Raw genomic sequence first — 16,440 nt, 5'->3', positions numbered from 1 at the left:
ATTTATCATTTTTAAGCTAATTTTTTTGTGTATCTTTATAAAATGTTTGTTTACTCTATGGTTACTAAGATTTCTCCTATGTTAGCCCCTAGAAGCTTTCTATTTAAGTCTGTGGTCCATTTTAGATTAATTTTAATATAGTGGTTAAGATTCAGGTTTTTTCATACATTTATTGAAATGTATGAAACAACAATTATTGAAAAGATTTTCTTTCCCCATGAAGTTGCTTTAGCATCTTTGTCAAAAATCAGTTGGTGGTATATGGGTTGTTATGTTTTAAGACTTTTTATTCTATGCCAACTATATTTATGTCAATACTATATTGCCTTGATTAAAATTGCTTTATGATGTAAGTCTTGAAATCAGGTAGTGTGAGTCCTCTAACTTTGTTTTTGTTTTTCAAGATTGTTTTGGGCGTTGTTCTAGCTACTTCAGAGTTCCATATGAATTTTAGAATTGACTTGTAATTTCAAAAAAAATAAAAGCCTGTTGGAAGTTTTTTGGGATTGCACCGAATCAAAAGAGATCAATTTAAGAAAAACTAATATATTAACAATATGGAAACTTCTAATTCAAAAACATGCTATATCTTTCTATTTATTAATTTCTCTTAGTAGTGTTTCCTTGATTTTGGTGCCAGAGGCATTGTATGTCTTTTGTAAAATTTAACTATATCTTATGTTTTTTGATACTGTGATAAATACAATTTTTAGAGCCTCATTTTTTAATTGTTAAATGCTTATATGAAGAAATATGATTGATTTTTGTATATTGACCTGTATCTTGTGGGCTGCTAAATTCACATATTTGTGAAGTTGGATAACCATGCTTTGTTTCTGATCTTATAGGGAAAATATTCAATGTTTCACTATTTCATCAGGATGAGGCTGTAGGTTTTTCATAGCTGCCTTTTATTGGATCAAGGACGTTTCCCCTTCTATTCCTCCTTTCTGAGAGTGTTTTGTTTGTTTTTATCAGGAATGGGTGTTGAATTTTGTACAGTTCTTTTTCTGCCTTTATTAATATATCATATGGTTTTCCTTGTTTATGTGGTGAATTACATTGATTTTAAATGTTAAACCAACCTTGAGTTCCTGGGATGAGAACAAGTTATAATTATGTATTAGTCTTTTAACCTACTGCAGGATTTTCTATTTTTTGCTAATATTCTGTTAAGTGTTTTTGTGACTGTATCTATTAAGAATATTTATCTATAATTTCTTTCCTTGTGTAATATTTATCAGGGTTTAGTGTTGGTAATTATGCTGGTTCTATAAAATGTATTGGTGGGAATGCTCCTGTTTTCACTATTTTCTGAAAGAATTTGTGTAAGATTTTATTTCTTTTTTTAAAATAATTGATGAAATTCAACAGTGAAATCTTTGGGCCTGGAATTTTCTTTGTGTGAAGGCTCTGAAAGTTTTTAAAGTTTAATTAAAAAAATTATACAGTAAAATGTTATTTTTTTTTTTTATGTACAGTTCTATGAGTTTTAACACGTGTAGAGTTGCATAACTACCGCCACAATCAGGATACAGAACAGTTGTATCATTGCTGTGCCAGGGATTTTGATAATGAATTCAACTTCTTAACAGATAGCAGACTATTCACATTTTCTATTTATTCTTGCTTATGTATCAGTAAGTTATGTTTTCTATTTTTCAAGAAATTGTTCACTTCATTCAAGTTGTCAAATTTATTGACGTAAATTTGTTTATGATGTTTCCTTATCTATTTAGTGTGGGTAGGATCTATAGTGATAGCCCCTTTTCCATTTATAATATTGGTGATTTCATTTTCTTGTTTTTGTGATTAGTCTTCCTAGATGTTAATCAATTTATTAAGCTCTTCAAAGAACTGTTGTTTGTTTTTTGCTTCATCAGTTTCTGCTGTTTATTATTTCCTTCTTTTTCCTTACTTTGGGTTTAATTTGCTCTCCTTTTCTTAGATCATTGATTTGAAAATTCTCGTCTTTTCTGTTATTAGGTACATACACTTTTATGGTTGATGTATCTTCATAATGAATATGTTCTTTAACTATTATGAAATGGCCCTTTAACTCAGGTAATTCTCCATGTCTAGACCACTGATATGGTTATGGCCACAAGAGGTCTAGGTTGTTCAGACTTCAGCCAAGGACTTGCAGTGAACCCTCAGGTTTTAGTTGCATTGCACAAATTTTGGTATATAATATTTTTATTGTTACTTAACTGAGTATTTTGTAAATTTCCATTTTATTTCCTCCAGGAGTTGTTTTGTAGTATTTTAATTGCCAGACATATGGGGAATTTTTAAGCTTTCCTTTTTTTCTTGATTGCTAACTACATTTATGATTTATCTGATCTTTTTCATAGTTGTTGCTTTAAATGTGTCTAGGCCATTTTGTTAGATGCATATATGTTCACAGTCATAAAATCGTCTTTATTGATTATTTTTTTTGCCAGTGTAGAGTGTCCCTCATGATCATTTATAATGCTTTTTACCTTATGTTCCATTTTGTCTGATATTCAAAGTGCTGTCCTGGCTTTTGTTTTTATTTTTGCTTATTTTTTTAATCCCTTATTTTCAACTTCATTGTGTATTTTCTTTTAAATGGGTCACTGTTTTTCCCCCTACAGATTGCACATAGTTTTCATTCAGTACTAGTCTCTACTATTTGATTAGTGACTTTATACCCAGTTATACTTATTATAGTTATTTTTATTAGGCCTTATTTAATGTTTTCTACTTGGCATTTCTTGTTATTTATTAATTAATTAATTTATTTTTTAATCCTTCTCCTTCCTTCCTTTGGATGGATTGAATTTTTTTTGGGGGGGGTAGTCTTAAAAGAACACATTTTATTTTATTCTTATATTTTATTCTTAACATAAACTTAAATATAAACAGTTTCCTCTTTACGTCTGAGACTTACCAATAACTTTAACGTTCCCCGAATCACTCCCCGCCTCACAGCTATTGGACCTGTCCTGTCTGAGTCTACTGTTTTCCTTAGATTGCCCTCAACTGAGACTTCACCACTGTCTTTCCTCCAAGAATTTCCTACAATACTTATGCTAGTTAATTGACATAACTCTGAGATGCAGCAGCCTCCATCCTGTGCAACTTCCCCACCTTGTTTGGAGCCACAAGTGACTTATACTTTTAGAAAGTTCATTCATCGGGCAAACTGGAGGATGGAATTGATTGGTGTGATATTGAGATAGAGAGACGATACGGGGCTCTCTGGCAGTAGTCCAGGGGACTTCAGAGAGTTCAAGTTAGAATAGTGGCAGTCAGAGTGGAAGGACTGGTGGAAAAATCAGCACGATTTGGTGTTTGAAGTCGATGGTGCTAAGCACGAGTGGCAAATATATACGATTTCTGTATTTTTTTTTTTTTTACTCTCTTCTCTTCCCTTCCAAATTCTAGTTACATGATTTCTCATCAGGGTTTTGTTGGCAAGCGTAAATGAAGTAAAACATGTAAAACACATGGTGTGTGTCCTAGGATAGAAATGGTAATTTTAAAAAATTGGTTGCTACCTTCCACATTTCTGTCTCAGGTGCCTGATTGTATGGGTAGGGAGGCTACAGGTGACCCAGGAGGGAGAACTGTGTGTGTGCGTGTATGGCAGGATGGGCAGAAATGGAATTACTTCATTTCTGGTACTTCTGATTTTGAGTTGCCAATAGAACCATCTACATGACAGATAATTGGATATATAAATCTAGGGCTGAAAGGAGATATAAATTTGAGAGTTGTTAGTAAAACTACAGAAGCCCTTCTTAGCAGGGGGTGATAAAATGAGGATGAGAAAAGAAACCTGAAAAAACATTTATAGGATGGATTTGAAGGAGGAAGATCCATCAGGGAAAGTTAGCAGGCCTGAATTCTTGTCCCTGTGTTGACACTAACTGGTTTATTTAGCCTAGAAGAAAGCACTTAACCCTTTTAGGGTCCTCTCTTTCTTCTGAGATCTCTCTCTCCCTCTCCCTTTCTTTTTCTCTTTCTCTCATTCTGTCTTTCCATTCTTCATTAATTCAACAAATATTGTTTGAATACTAATTATATGCCAAATTGAGGGTAAAGCATCGGATAGAATATGGTCTTTGACCTCTAGTCCTGGGAGCAGGCAACAGATGAGACATTTCTCTCTGCTAAGTGTTATGTTAGGGGCCTGTTATGCACCTAAGCCAGGTTGTCTGGGGAAAAGGGGTGTCGAGAAGGCTTTCAGAACACATGTCCTTCAATCTAAGCTTTTCCAAATGAGGAGTTGTTTAGACAAGCATATGCAAAGAAAGACAAAAGAAATGCAAAATGGTATATGGATGGGCTGGTGGAGCAACAGGCAGTTTGGCATAGTGGTAGTGAGGCAGGCCTGGCAGCGCTAGGGGGGCTCAAGGACCCAGTCCGCAGGGCCCTTGTGTGCCAAGCCGAGGGACGTGGATTTTATGTAGGATGCGAGGCAGATGCTTTGAAGGACTTTAAGCAGGAATGGGAAGAGTCAGGTGTGTGTTTCAGAAATCTTGTTGAACTAGTGCTATGCATTTGGCATGATAAGAGACCAGGTGGTGGGCGGGGAGACCAGAGAGGAAACAGTTGTAGAAATCCAGGTGACAGAGGAATGTTTATTCAACAACCACAGAGCACCTGCTCTGCGCTAATCACCGGTCTGTGTGCTGGGGCTGCTGCAGCGACCAGGCCGCAGACAGGCCACCTTCTTCCCACAGAGCTTGTGGTGGCAGTGGCCGTGACGGAATGGACAGAACAGGCAGACTGGAGAGATGGTAGTTAACGAGGAAGGATCTGGAGGACTCGATGACTAATTCGATGTGGCAGGTGAGTGAGAGGGAGGAGTTTCTGGTTTGGGGAACTGGGTGGACAAATGACACCACTCACTGTGGGGAACGGAGGAGGGCGGCTGAGTAGGGACCTCCAGGGACAGGTCCCTGGCGTACACTCGCATAAACAGGCCCTGCGAAAGAGCTGGACTGCAGCGATGTTTAAGTTCCTTGATTTTATTCTGTTCTGTGATTCAGGCTTCCTTTATGGATTTCTCCCTGGAACCTAGTGTGGGGCCAGGCAAAACAGGAGGGTTGTTGATAATCGTTTTCAATAGGTCTGGAGTCCAGTGTCATTGGTTTCAGTGCTCATCCCCTGGTCCCTGCCTGCCCTTCGGCCCCCTAGTCGCAGGGTGAGCCCACTAGCTAGACTTTGGCTTGCTGTGTGAATTGCTGTGGGCAGGTACGTCACGTTCCTCCCTTACAGACTCCCAGAAGGCACCAGCTAAAAGGGCTTTTAGGTTCATTGAGTCTCATCTCTGCATTTACAGATGAGAGGAAAAAGGCCTCAGGAGGGTGGGAGGCCTCCAGAGCACTGACAGGGCCAAGGTGAGATCTGATTCACGGGTCTCTTTTGTGCTGTGCCTTTCTCCCACTCACAGAGTTCACCGTAGTGCTTAGAGAGCAGGGCAGGAAAGTTCCTAGGTATACATTTGTGCAGAGGTTTGGAAATGACTAAGACTGTGTATGTAACTTTGAGACTTCTCGGGAAAGTTGTCAAGCAGCATTTGATTACTTTAGCTCTGATGTAGGGAAAACACATCCTTGGGTGTCACACTTGAGTTCAGCCAGCCTCCTACTTGGGGTGCCCTGCAAAGGCTCCGTGTAAGGAATCATTTTTACCCCAGGTGTAGAATCACGTTGCACTGTGACTTCAAAGAAAATGCAAAAAGTGCAGAAATTACCAAACGTGTAGGAAAGTACTTGTTGGTAAGAGTTTCAAGTGTGAGAGAGAAGAGATGTGTTGAAAGGACGTATACTTTCATCAGCTTAGAGCATCTGTTTTTTATTCTTTAAAAAGAAGCAACACCTCAAATTATGGCAGTCCCTAGGCAAGTAAGCACTTGAGATTTTGATCTGTACAGATCCTCAGAGGGAGTGCCTCGCAGGAGCTTTTAGCAGTGATTTGTAGCCCTTGACTGATTGGGTAGAATGACAGTTGATTTTTGTGGGGAAGGGGAGAAAGAGGCAAAGACAGGCAAGGAACTGCTCTGTGAAACAGCAAATAAGCCATTTCTCTCATACCCGAGTAGAAATGGAAACTGTACTCAGCAGACCCTGGAGACCAAATTAAAGTAGATAGGAAATGAAAACTAAATTCCATGTTTTTTATTTTTAACTCAGTACCCACCTCCAAAACATTCATACAGTGTGGGCTCTATGCCGGTTTTTTTCCCCCTCTTTTATATAGATTTACTTTTTTTATGGTGGTAAGAGATACTTAACATAAAAGTTTCCACTTTAAACCATTTTTAAGTGTGCAGTTCAGTGGCAGTAAATACATTTCACCATGTGGTGCAACCATCACTACCACCCTATAGAGGTACCTTTTATTATAGGAGCAGTTTCCTAAACTGAGCAAATGAAAAAAGGAAGCATCATCCCTACCCCCTCGTAGCCTAGGATAGCCATGGTTAGAATTAAGATGTTAGTCTCCAAGTCTTTTCTCCTATTTATCTGATTTTGTTTAGACCTGCTTGCAGTAAAGAATTTTAGAGTCATAAGGGAATTTGAAGATGGTTCACTCCATACTCCCCACCCTCAACCCTTTTAGATGAAGAAATGAATGGCCGAAAGGGACAACGGCTTGCTGAGCTGGACAGTGGCCCAGCTGGCCCAGCGTCCAGGCACTCCATCCCCTGAGCCCCATTCCCTGGCTACTCTGCTGTTAGTTTCAAAATGTGTTCTAAAAAATTCATCGGGTGGTTTATTTTTAGGGTAATCTTTCTTTTTCTCTCTCTCTTTCGTTGTGTGGTTTCTGTGTCTGGATTTGTTTTTTTTAATGGCGTATTCAAACAGGAATTTGTCTTATACCAGAACATTACGGCGTGTGTGCCAGGCTTGCGCTTATCACTCAGTACCCTGACATCCTTCTCTAGTCGTGCCTCTGTTCAGATATTACTATGTCCAGGATGTTGCTGCTTTTTTGTTTTTCCATTTGTTTTGCTCGTTGTAGTAAAACCAAAGTTTAAAGGTGATAGTCATTTTCTCAAGTTGGGCTTTTACCCAGTTTCTTTTCCTTCTCAAGATCTGTTTTCCACTTAGAAATGAGGTGAAAACTCACAGACACAGAGCCTGGCAGCTAAAAACAGCACGTCCGCTTACCACTTGACACCCTCTGGGCTGATCTGCAGCTTAGGTCCCCTTTCTGTCCTCTGCCCAGCTCCTAAATTCCCATCAGTGGGCAGTTTTCACCTCCTCCCTGCCCACGGTTGGAGGTCTGTGGGTGGTGGTTAGGAAGCCGAAGGAGGCTGGGAGGCTGGGGTATATTGTTTGGGTCGGCCATGGCAACCGCGGCAGGAAAAGGAACAGGGCTAGTTTTGTGCTGCTCTGTAAATGGCCAGGATTCAGCTGCTATCTCAGGACTCCTGCTCAGCCGCAGACAATCTGATCTCCTGGTAAGGTTATTAAACTTGGCTCTCCTCTCCCGCCCTCCTTTGATCATGTCGTCAGCCAGTGAGTAGGAACGGCCGTGGGGAGGGGGCACAGAGCGCAGGGAGACTTGCACCCGGCAGAACAGGGACTGTGTTCTTGTCACATCTGCACCCCAGATGCAGAGAGGTATGCCCCCAAATCCTTGCCAGCACTGTTCTTCAGGGTTGAGCTCCTCTCTCCAAAGAGCCTGTCTAAATTGCCACTTTGACCAGCAGGAAGGAACTGAAGGAAGGGCCAGTCCTGGAAGACCCCAGATTTTGTCTAGCTAGGGAAGCATTATTTGAGTTTCTCTGCTGAAAAGCATGAACTGCCTACCACATGTGTTTCATAAAAATGTCATTGAAAAGGAGAGTGAGAATACAGAGTAAGCTTCCATGGCTTAATAATAGTTTATTTTGTGCCTCGGAATAGCTTTTCTTTTCATTCAGCAGATCATTTTAGGTGTCATTCAGTTTATTTTAAGTAGTGTGTTTCATCCTGAGTGGATTAAGCATTTTATTTTTTAAACTCTGTACTGTGTTGCTTCCTACTGGGAAATTTACATTTTTTTTTCATGTTGGTGAGTAAAACCTATTTGGTCAAGAAGAATGGCCCATAATTAGTACTGAATTCTGAATGTTTTCAGAACATTCAGAACACTCAGACAGAGTTGATTCTTATTCAAAATCATGCATCTGACATTTCATTTGGGGAAGTCTGAGGAAGTTGGTGAGGTCTTATGTTAATAAAAACAAGGCCTCTTTTTCTTCTTATCACCTTTCAGTATCTGCTCTGCTGGCTCATGCCGTGTGGTCTGGCTTAACTCTCCCTGGAAGTCACATTGTGCTTCAGAACTCTGTTTGCTGTGACCCACAAACGGTTTTCAGACTTCACTCTGATGAGTCAAAGGTAAAAGTATGAATAAACAAACAGTGAAACAACATCTCTGCTTTTCTGAATTCAGTCCTCTCTGAAGCCCACTTGCATTCTAGCTCTGAATTCAGGGGACATGGTTTCTTCTTCCTGGTTCCTAACCGTCAGGGCCGCGCTCCCCTTTTGTTTTTATTTTTGTCATTTTACTAGTAAATGACAGGGAAATAGTTACTCAATTTGTAAAACGTTGGGTGGTGAGGTCACAGATCCTGAGATGAGCTTGAAATTTGTAACCGTTTCTGATGGGTGGCACCAAGATTTTGCCTGCTTATTTCTGAGCTGTTTGGGTTGGATTTTTAAATGCAGTTTAATAGTGAGTAACAGAGAAGCTTCTTTCTGTTGTGGAGCTGCTGAACCTTTGAAACATAACAAATCAGCATATAATGATGAACTTCTAGCAGGCACCTATTACTTCTTGTCTAGTGGTAAAATGAACATTGAACAACAAACAAAATAAGACTTTTTCTGAAAGTAAAAAGCAGATATTAATTTCTGGACAAAGTTTGTGTTGTACAAGTTAAATATTTTTTATTCTTTTTCTGGTTATATTTTCTTGACCTATTTGAGACATTTCTGCCTTTTTAAAAAAATCAGCCTAGTTAAAGAAGCAGGCAGTTTTAAACACAGTTCATTTTATTGAATGGGAAGGATGGTCATACAATTTTAGAGCTGAAAGGGCTTTCGTCTAACCTAACGTTCTAATTTTACAGGGGGGAAATCTGAAGCATAGTGAGGTTACATGACTAACCTTACAACACACAGCTTGTTCTGGTGGCTGAGTCAGAAAACCACCTCTCCCCATTCCTCAGTTAAGGCTTCTTCTTTATTAGGCACATCATTTTATTTCAGTTAGGATCTTTTTTTTTTAATTATTGAGGTTATTTTAAAAATTAGTTTGCCTTGAAAATTTAATATTTCAACTTAATTGGTCTCATACTTCAAGAAGAACAGAAAAACTTCCTAAGCATCACCAGCATATACTGTGGAAAGTGCATATATATAGATGCTGAACAGTTTTTAATGATCGCACATGTGCCATCAGTGATTAATCCACTTGAGAAAAAGGCTTATTTGTTTAAGAAAAGCCCAGTGTTGTGTTAAGTTTAAGCCTAGAACAATGAAGCATCACCTCTTGGGTATTGGGATTAAGAGTGGGAGGCTACGTAGGGAATGGTTGGTACTATGTTAATACAGCAATAGTTCAGCGAAGTCCTTCAATAACAGTCTCTAATGATAGAGCGATGTGTTTAGACTTGAAGGTTCTTTAGATGCTGTTCAAATAAATAATGAACGCAGTTAATTTGCAATGCAGGTGAAAAGTTAACCACTGAGCAGTGGAACTGGTTGCTGCTCTTTTTTTTTTTTTTCCCTGTTACCTCTATGGCCTGATGTCTTGCTACACCTTTAGAAGGGATGATTGGAATGGGCAGATGCTCTCTCTTGGTGCTCCTAGCAAGAGGAAAGCGCTGCAGAGTGGCGGTACAGTCTCAGGAAGGGACCTCATTCTGTGCCCTGGGCCAAAGCTTCTCACCACCTGGATGGGTCTCTTCCTAGCAGCTGGGACAGCTGGGTGGGTGGTATGGCTGTGTATTGGTGAGAACTGTATGCATGTCCCATTGGTTATCAGGACTTGATTCTTTATTTGTACTTAGGTGCTGTGAAGAGACTTATTTAATGTTGTTTAATCTGTGTTTGGCTTTGTTAGAAGGATCTAAAATATTTATAAGGAAGAAATGTTTGGTTGCTTTGGGAAGGCAGGTGGATCATTTAACTAGCGAGAGCAGCACCAAATAAGTCAATTAAAAACATTTGGGGAGTAAGCCTCGTGAGAGTGTTGCTTTTTTATAAGTGATTTGGGGAGAGGTAGGCAACTATGGGGAAAAAGTATAGAAAAAAAGAATTTGAGAAAAGGAAAAAGTTAGGCTTTAGCTCTTCAGAGAGCACCAGGGGAAAAAAAAAAGAAATTTAAGTGGAAAGAAGTTAAGAAAAGCTCTAAAGAGTTTTAAGTACAAAAAAAAAAAAAAAAAAAGAATGAGTGGAAGAAGGGCTGTAAAAGAGATGAGTCAACAGCTGTATTCTAAATAGCATCTCTATAACTGAGATTGGAAGGGAAGAAAAGGCCTGAGAAGGGTCTTAGACTAGTCCAAGGGTGAAAAAGTAAATAGATATTTAAAGAAGTGGAGATCATAACAATTCAGTGACAACAAACTTTACTTGTACTTAGAGTTTTTTTGATATGCTAATTGATCATATGCTAATAATATGCTGAGGAATTTTCCCAATTTATAATCTAAAGCAAAATTAACTAATGTGTGTGGTGTTATTGAAATCCACTTAAAATGCAGTAGGCGTACTGGTCCCACTAATACTAACACCCTGTTACCCACTCTGCTGTGGCATTTCCGCTTTAAATACTGTATTTTATTTCAAAATAGTAAGGGGCTACAAATGTTTTTGTTACATGAATACCTTCTATAATGCTTCAGTTGGGGATTTTAGTGTGCCCATCATCCAAATAGTGTTTCCACTTTAATATGGCGGTGTTGGTGCAACCAGGTGTCAGGGGGCTGTCTCAGAGGGGTGAACAAACCTTGCTAGAACTTACTTAAAACTCTTACTGATGGAACTATCATATTCATATAGCAAGGATATTAGAGAAGAGTTGAGACAAGTATTGCACAACACATTGCACAACACATATTCTCATCTTTTCCTCATTTAGTTTTTAGGGTCAATACTACCTTTTTCTTGGAAATGAGAAGGGGAGAAAAGCCATTTTCCACTGTTCTGTTGAGAGCGGTTTCAAAATTCTCACATCCTACCTAAGTGTCAGGGCTTTACAACAGCTGGACCCCCCGACCAACAGGTTAGGAAATACATTTATTTCTTTCCTTCATATGTTCCTCTCTGCAAAGAGAATGCAAAACCATAATTCTTAACAGTTCCTCAATGATTATTCACTTTTGTTCTTCCATATTTCTCTAGTGAAGATTTAAATATTTAATTCTTTATACTCCTGGAATTAACTGCCTTCAGATGGTGTATTTACTCAGAATATTTAAATGCATCAAGTGCTGACATTGTTAGAAGGGGAGGGAAAAAAAAAAACCTCAACATTTTCAGGCATAAATCATTGTAAACTATAAAGTTTCCTCCTTTCCGAAATAAAGTGCTACTTTTTTGCTTGGAGACTTATTGTCATTTCCGTGGAGTTATTACAGTGATATAGTAGCGTCGTGATGCCTCAGAAGCTCATAATTCTTCCTCATGCCATGGCCTCTGTCCTGTCCACTTTTCTTGGTTATCATGTCTTAAAGCTCCTTTTGTATTTGCCTATATCGGTAAATTTAAGAGAAACCAGATACTCAAGGTTATAAAATCACTAAGCTGAATTTTATAAATTAATTGTAATTTCTTGCTCCCTGCACCTAGGCAGTGTGGCCCGAGGTATTCACGGGCATGTTTTGGGGTGATGGAGTCTGAGAGAGCCCAGGAGGACTGTCCAAGGTTAAATAGAGCATAAATATGTAAAGTAAGGGCTGTCAGTATGCATGGCATTTTAAAATTTAGTAACAGCCCAAATGGGCATTGAATAAAATAATGAAAATACGGTCACTTCTCTGCTTAAACTGTTCACAACTCTAGATGAAGGTCCTATTGATAATAAGACATGTTATAGGACTTCGATGTTTACCACAGCAAGGAGGAAAGTTTACACCTGTTAGACTTTCAAAGAGCTTCAAAAGCCATCTCAGTCTAAGGGCTCTGGAGTTGTTCCACACACCTGGCAGGCTTGTTTGTGTACTTAGGTGGTCCCTAGGAGACAGAGACCTGTGACTTAGAGGCACTGGTGGCATTTCTCTTCAGCTCCTGCTAGCCCAGGAAGCAGAGAAGAGGTGGCCTTTTGGATAATACAGGGTTGTTAGCCTGCCACTTTGGCTTCTGCTGAGCAGGGAGGAGCTTTGGAATTTCTATGCATGCACCAAAACACTTTCTAGTCTCACAAGACTGGTAAAAAGATGGAGTGATAAATTTTACTTCGTTTTCTGTGAAAAATATTTTCCTTAAAAGTAGAAATACTGACCTCTAAAAGGATCCTTTTCAGAAGGATTCTAAGCTTGACCTTTGAAACTCAGAATATCTTTGTCATGGAAACAGCGTATGTTATAGCTGGCTTTCAGAGGACCGTGCCCACCATTGTTCCCATAGAGCCGGGGTGCCCGAGAGCCCTTTCAGCAGGTGGCAGAAGAACAGTCATCGTGGTTCACAGATGACAGGTGAAAATTTTGAGTGGAAGCTGGTCGTAATTTAACTGATAAAATGAGTGTGCCTAGCAGAGGGCCCAGTGGTCACTGAAATCACTAAGGGAAGTGATTCCAGAGAGCAGCTAAGAACGGAGGAGGGAAGTTAATGGTAAGTAGGGGGCTTTAGACTCCCCTTGAGGAAGAACCCTGTGGCAATCAGGACTGTTTAAAAATAGAACAAGCTGATTGATTGGGTAATGAAGTCTGTCACCTGAGATGTTCAAGCAGGGGTAGAAGGACCTTCTTATCAAGGATTCTCCAGAGAGGAGCTGTGAATTGGATAAAAGTTTATAACAGATGACCCACCACTCCTTTTTCTCTTAACATGGAAATGTAGTACTTAAGACTCACATTTGTTTCCTAGTTTTTAATTGGAAAAGATAATATAATTCCACAGCATTGAACCAATTTAAACAAAGGTAAATAACCTTTTATAACCCGAATACACTAGGACCTTTTATTATTATGTTCATCATTATACATCATCATCGTAATTTCTTTAAAATAAGGGACAAAACTTAACCTAATAAACAAAATGTTAATTTCCCATTGTAAGGATCATAATATTAACTTAGTTGTCTATTTTTATACTTTTTAAGTATTGATGATAATAAGATAGCGGTGTGTTCAGGTTATTCCTTGTTCACATGTTTAAATTCATTATTAGCAGGAACAGAATCATATTGGAAACAGGTAGGCATCTTACATAATTTAAACTTTTCATTGTTTCAAGATTTTGACTTCAGTATTTCTGTACATTAGTGGTCCTTGAGGATTATGCAGGGCCAAGTTCTTTTAACTTTTATAATTAGTGTGTTGGAATCCCAGTTTTTCCTACCCTAGGGTGGACTGCATTTTTCACAATTAACTCTGATAAAGGGTGATTGGGGGTGGGCTGGAGAGGAGAGGCTTCCAGTTAACCAGAGAGCCTGTGACTTACTCTCTCTGCTTTTCCTAGGTCACCAATTTTCAAAGAATTTGAGTATAATTAAAGACACTTCATAATAAACTAGGCTGAACATAATTTAATCTTTCCCTGAAGGTACTTCAGAGTCTTGGAGTGCTTTAGGGTCATGGTGAACATCAATTACCTTCTCACGGTGGGTGTGCAGAGGGAGGTAGTTAATAGAGTTCCGTGTGATGGAGTCCTGAGTGACCGGGCATGTGTTCTGTTATTACAGGGAGTTCAGTGTCAAGGCTTTGGGACTGATGCTTAATGTTAAATTCTCAGGCAGGAGAGAATGGAATAAAGATGACCTCTTTGGCTTCGAGAGGCTGAAAGTTGATGACAATTCACATGTCCGTGGTATATATGGCATTTTTGAGTTTCTGAAGCACTTCCATGTACCTTGTCTTCCATTATTTGTTTCTTATGACAGTTCTGGAAAGAAAGCAAGGCAGCTGGTATCCTGTTTTTACAGATGGGGGAATATGGAGCTCAGAAAGCTTGAGGGACTTGCCTATAATTGTATAGTGTATCAGTGGCTGGGGCCATTTGACTCCAAATTCAGTGTTCTCTTTAGTATTCCAAAGAATAGTAAACATTTACTCACAGTGATTATGTTCTCTGTGCTGTATGTGCATTGATTGACTTAATCCTCACAGTGGTCCTGTGAGTAGGTAGCTGTCAGTTCTTTTGGTACTATTATGATTCCTGAACGTTTTTAGAGCCGAAGACACCGATGCACGAGAGGTTAGGGCATGCACTAGTGAGTGGCAGAACTGAAACCTGAACTTAGGAGTTTGAGCTTGAAAGCCCAACTCCTGACCATTGTGCTACATGGCTACCCAGTGCAGGGTATACAGAGGATAAGTAGAAGGAAGTTGTTGTTCATTTTCTTTTATGCATTGACAATGGCCAAAACTTTATTAAACGTTTTTTTAAGAATTAGGTATCTGTACTCATTGTATGAATGTGTGTGTATTAATGGGATGTAATTATCTTTTTTGAGTCTTTAAAATAGGCAAATCTTATAATTACATTTGTTAATATTATTATACCTACCTAAATTTGATTTATAATTTTATCTCATTAGGTAGCTAGCAGGTTATCTGAGAACCCAAAGTAATCATCTGAATTATTTGCCATATACTTAATTTGTGACTGTACTATAGCTGCTAAGGTAGAGGTGTGAATTTAAAAGCACCAAGATCGGAAATCAAGCAGGTGGGAGGCGGGGAGGGGATGGGTAAATTCACACCTAAGGGGTACAGTGCACACTATCTGGGTGACGGGCACACTTATAACTTTGACTCAAACTGCACAAAAGCAATTTATGTAACCACAACTTTTGCACCCCCATAATATTCTGAAATAAAAAAAAAGCACCAAGAGAAATGTTGATTTCAGTGGTTGCAAACAGGTTGAGCATATATACTGCATAGAGCTTATTAGAAGATACACTGTCTGAGTCTGTTTGGGCTGCTATAACAAAATACCATGGACTGGGTAGCTTCTAAACAACAGAAATTTATTTCTCCCAGTTCTAGAGGCTGGGAAGTCCAAGATCAAGGCACTGACAGTTTCATGGTCTGGTGAGGACCCATTCTGTGGCTCATAGATGGCACCTTCTCTTCTTCTTCTGTGTGCTCACATGGCAGAAGAGATGAGGCAACTCCTAGGGGCTTCTTTTATTAATCCCACCCATGAGGGCACCTCCTGAGGCCCCATCTCCTATTACTATCACTTTAGGAGTTAGGATTCAACATATGAGTTTTTGGGAGGACACAAACATTCAGATCACAGAATCCACAACGATCACTTTTATTCTATCTGTGCCTGGAGCTTCCATTTATACTCTATATTTCAACTACATTTGCTTGTTTTATATTTGTTCAGGGTATCTTCTCAGTGAGTATTTATTTAGCAGCCTTTAACACGTATTCTTGACATTGTGTTTCAGGCTGTAAACTCTTTGTAACTCAGGAACTATGCTGGCTTAACTAATGGTACCTACCTAATAAATGAAACTGATAGTAACTGTTTAATAGGTGCTTTACATATTTTAACACATCTCAGCTTTTTATAAACACCAAAAACTCAATCTTTTAATGTTCTTTTAAATTTTAAATAGGTCTTTTTTCATTTCCCTGTACAGAAAATTATAATACTGCATATGCATTTTCAGACTATGCATATTCTTCTTCATTCCTCGTAGGAGCTTTTATTCATTCTTTCAGTAAATTTTGCTTAGCTTGTTCTCTAGGTTTAGGTAATGTAATGTGATCAAAACAGACTCAGTTCCTACCCTCAGGGAGCTCTGCCCCTGTACACAATGATGACAGTGATAAAGCAAGTCATGAGTTGGAACCTGCCTGATTCCGAAGGGATATTTTTGTGACACTTACAATGAAATTCTAACCAAAACCCATCCTTTTCATTACGGAATTCATGAAGGTTGTATTGCATGCATTATTTCATCCCACATTTAAATGTAACGAAAGGCACAAATATTGACCACAAGCACTGCAATAAGTTGTTTGTTGACTCTCTTATTGTCTCCCTTCTTATCTCCCCTTTTTTTTCCCTTGTGTCATTCTCAGTTTTTAGAGCTTAGTCATTATTTCCCAACCTTTCCTACAGTGTAACCAGGTGATCTAAGGACAGGAGGGGCAGGTTGTGCTTAGCTGCATCAGTGTAATCTTGCAGGGGCGTAGGAGGGGAGAGACTCTGCCTCACTTGTGGTCAGCTCTCCCTTTAGGCCCCACTGACTAGATTTGTGCCGACTGAACCACTACGGCTCGGC

The 16,440-nt window shown here is 39.1% G+C and overlaps 1 protein-coding gene across 1 annotated transcript in view; it reads left to right on the top strand.

Moving 5' to 3' along the window:
* The first annotated feature begins 8,314 nt into the window (after positions 1-8,314).
* Positions 8,315-16,440, top strand: part of ATXN1 (ataxin 1) — a 336,877-nt gene continuing 328,751 nt past the window's right edge. The window contains exon 1 of the mRNA XM_045551834.1: positions 8,315-8,366. The gene's annotated coding sequence lies outside the window, so the exon portion shown is untranslated. The remainder of the gene's footprint in view (positions 8,367-16,440) is intronic.

The sequence above is a fragment of the Lemur catta genome, chromosome 5 (assembly GCF_020740605.2).
Source record: "Lemur catta isolate mLemCat1 chromosome 5, mLemCat1.pri, whole genome shotgun sequence".
NCBI classification, from domain to species: Eukaryota; Metazoa; Chordata; class Mammalia; order Primates; family Lemuridae; genus Lemur; species Lemur catta.
This window is presented reverse-complemented; position numbering and strand designations above follow the sequence as displayed.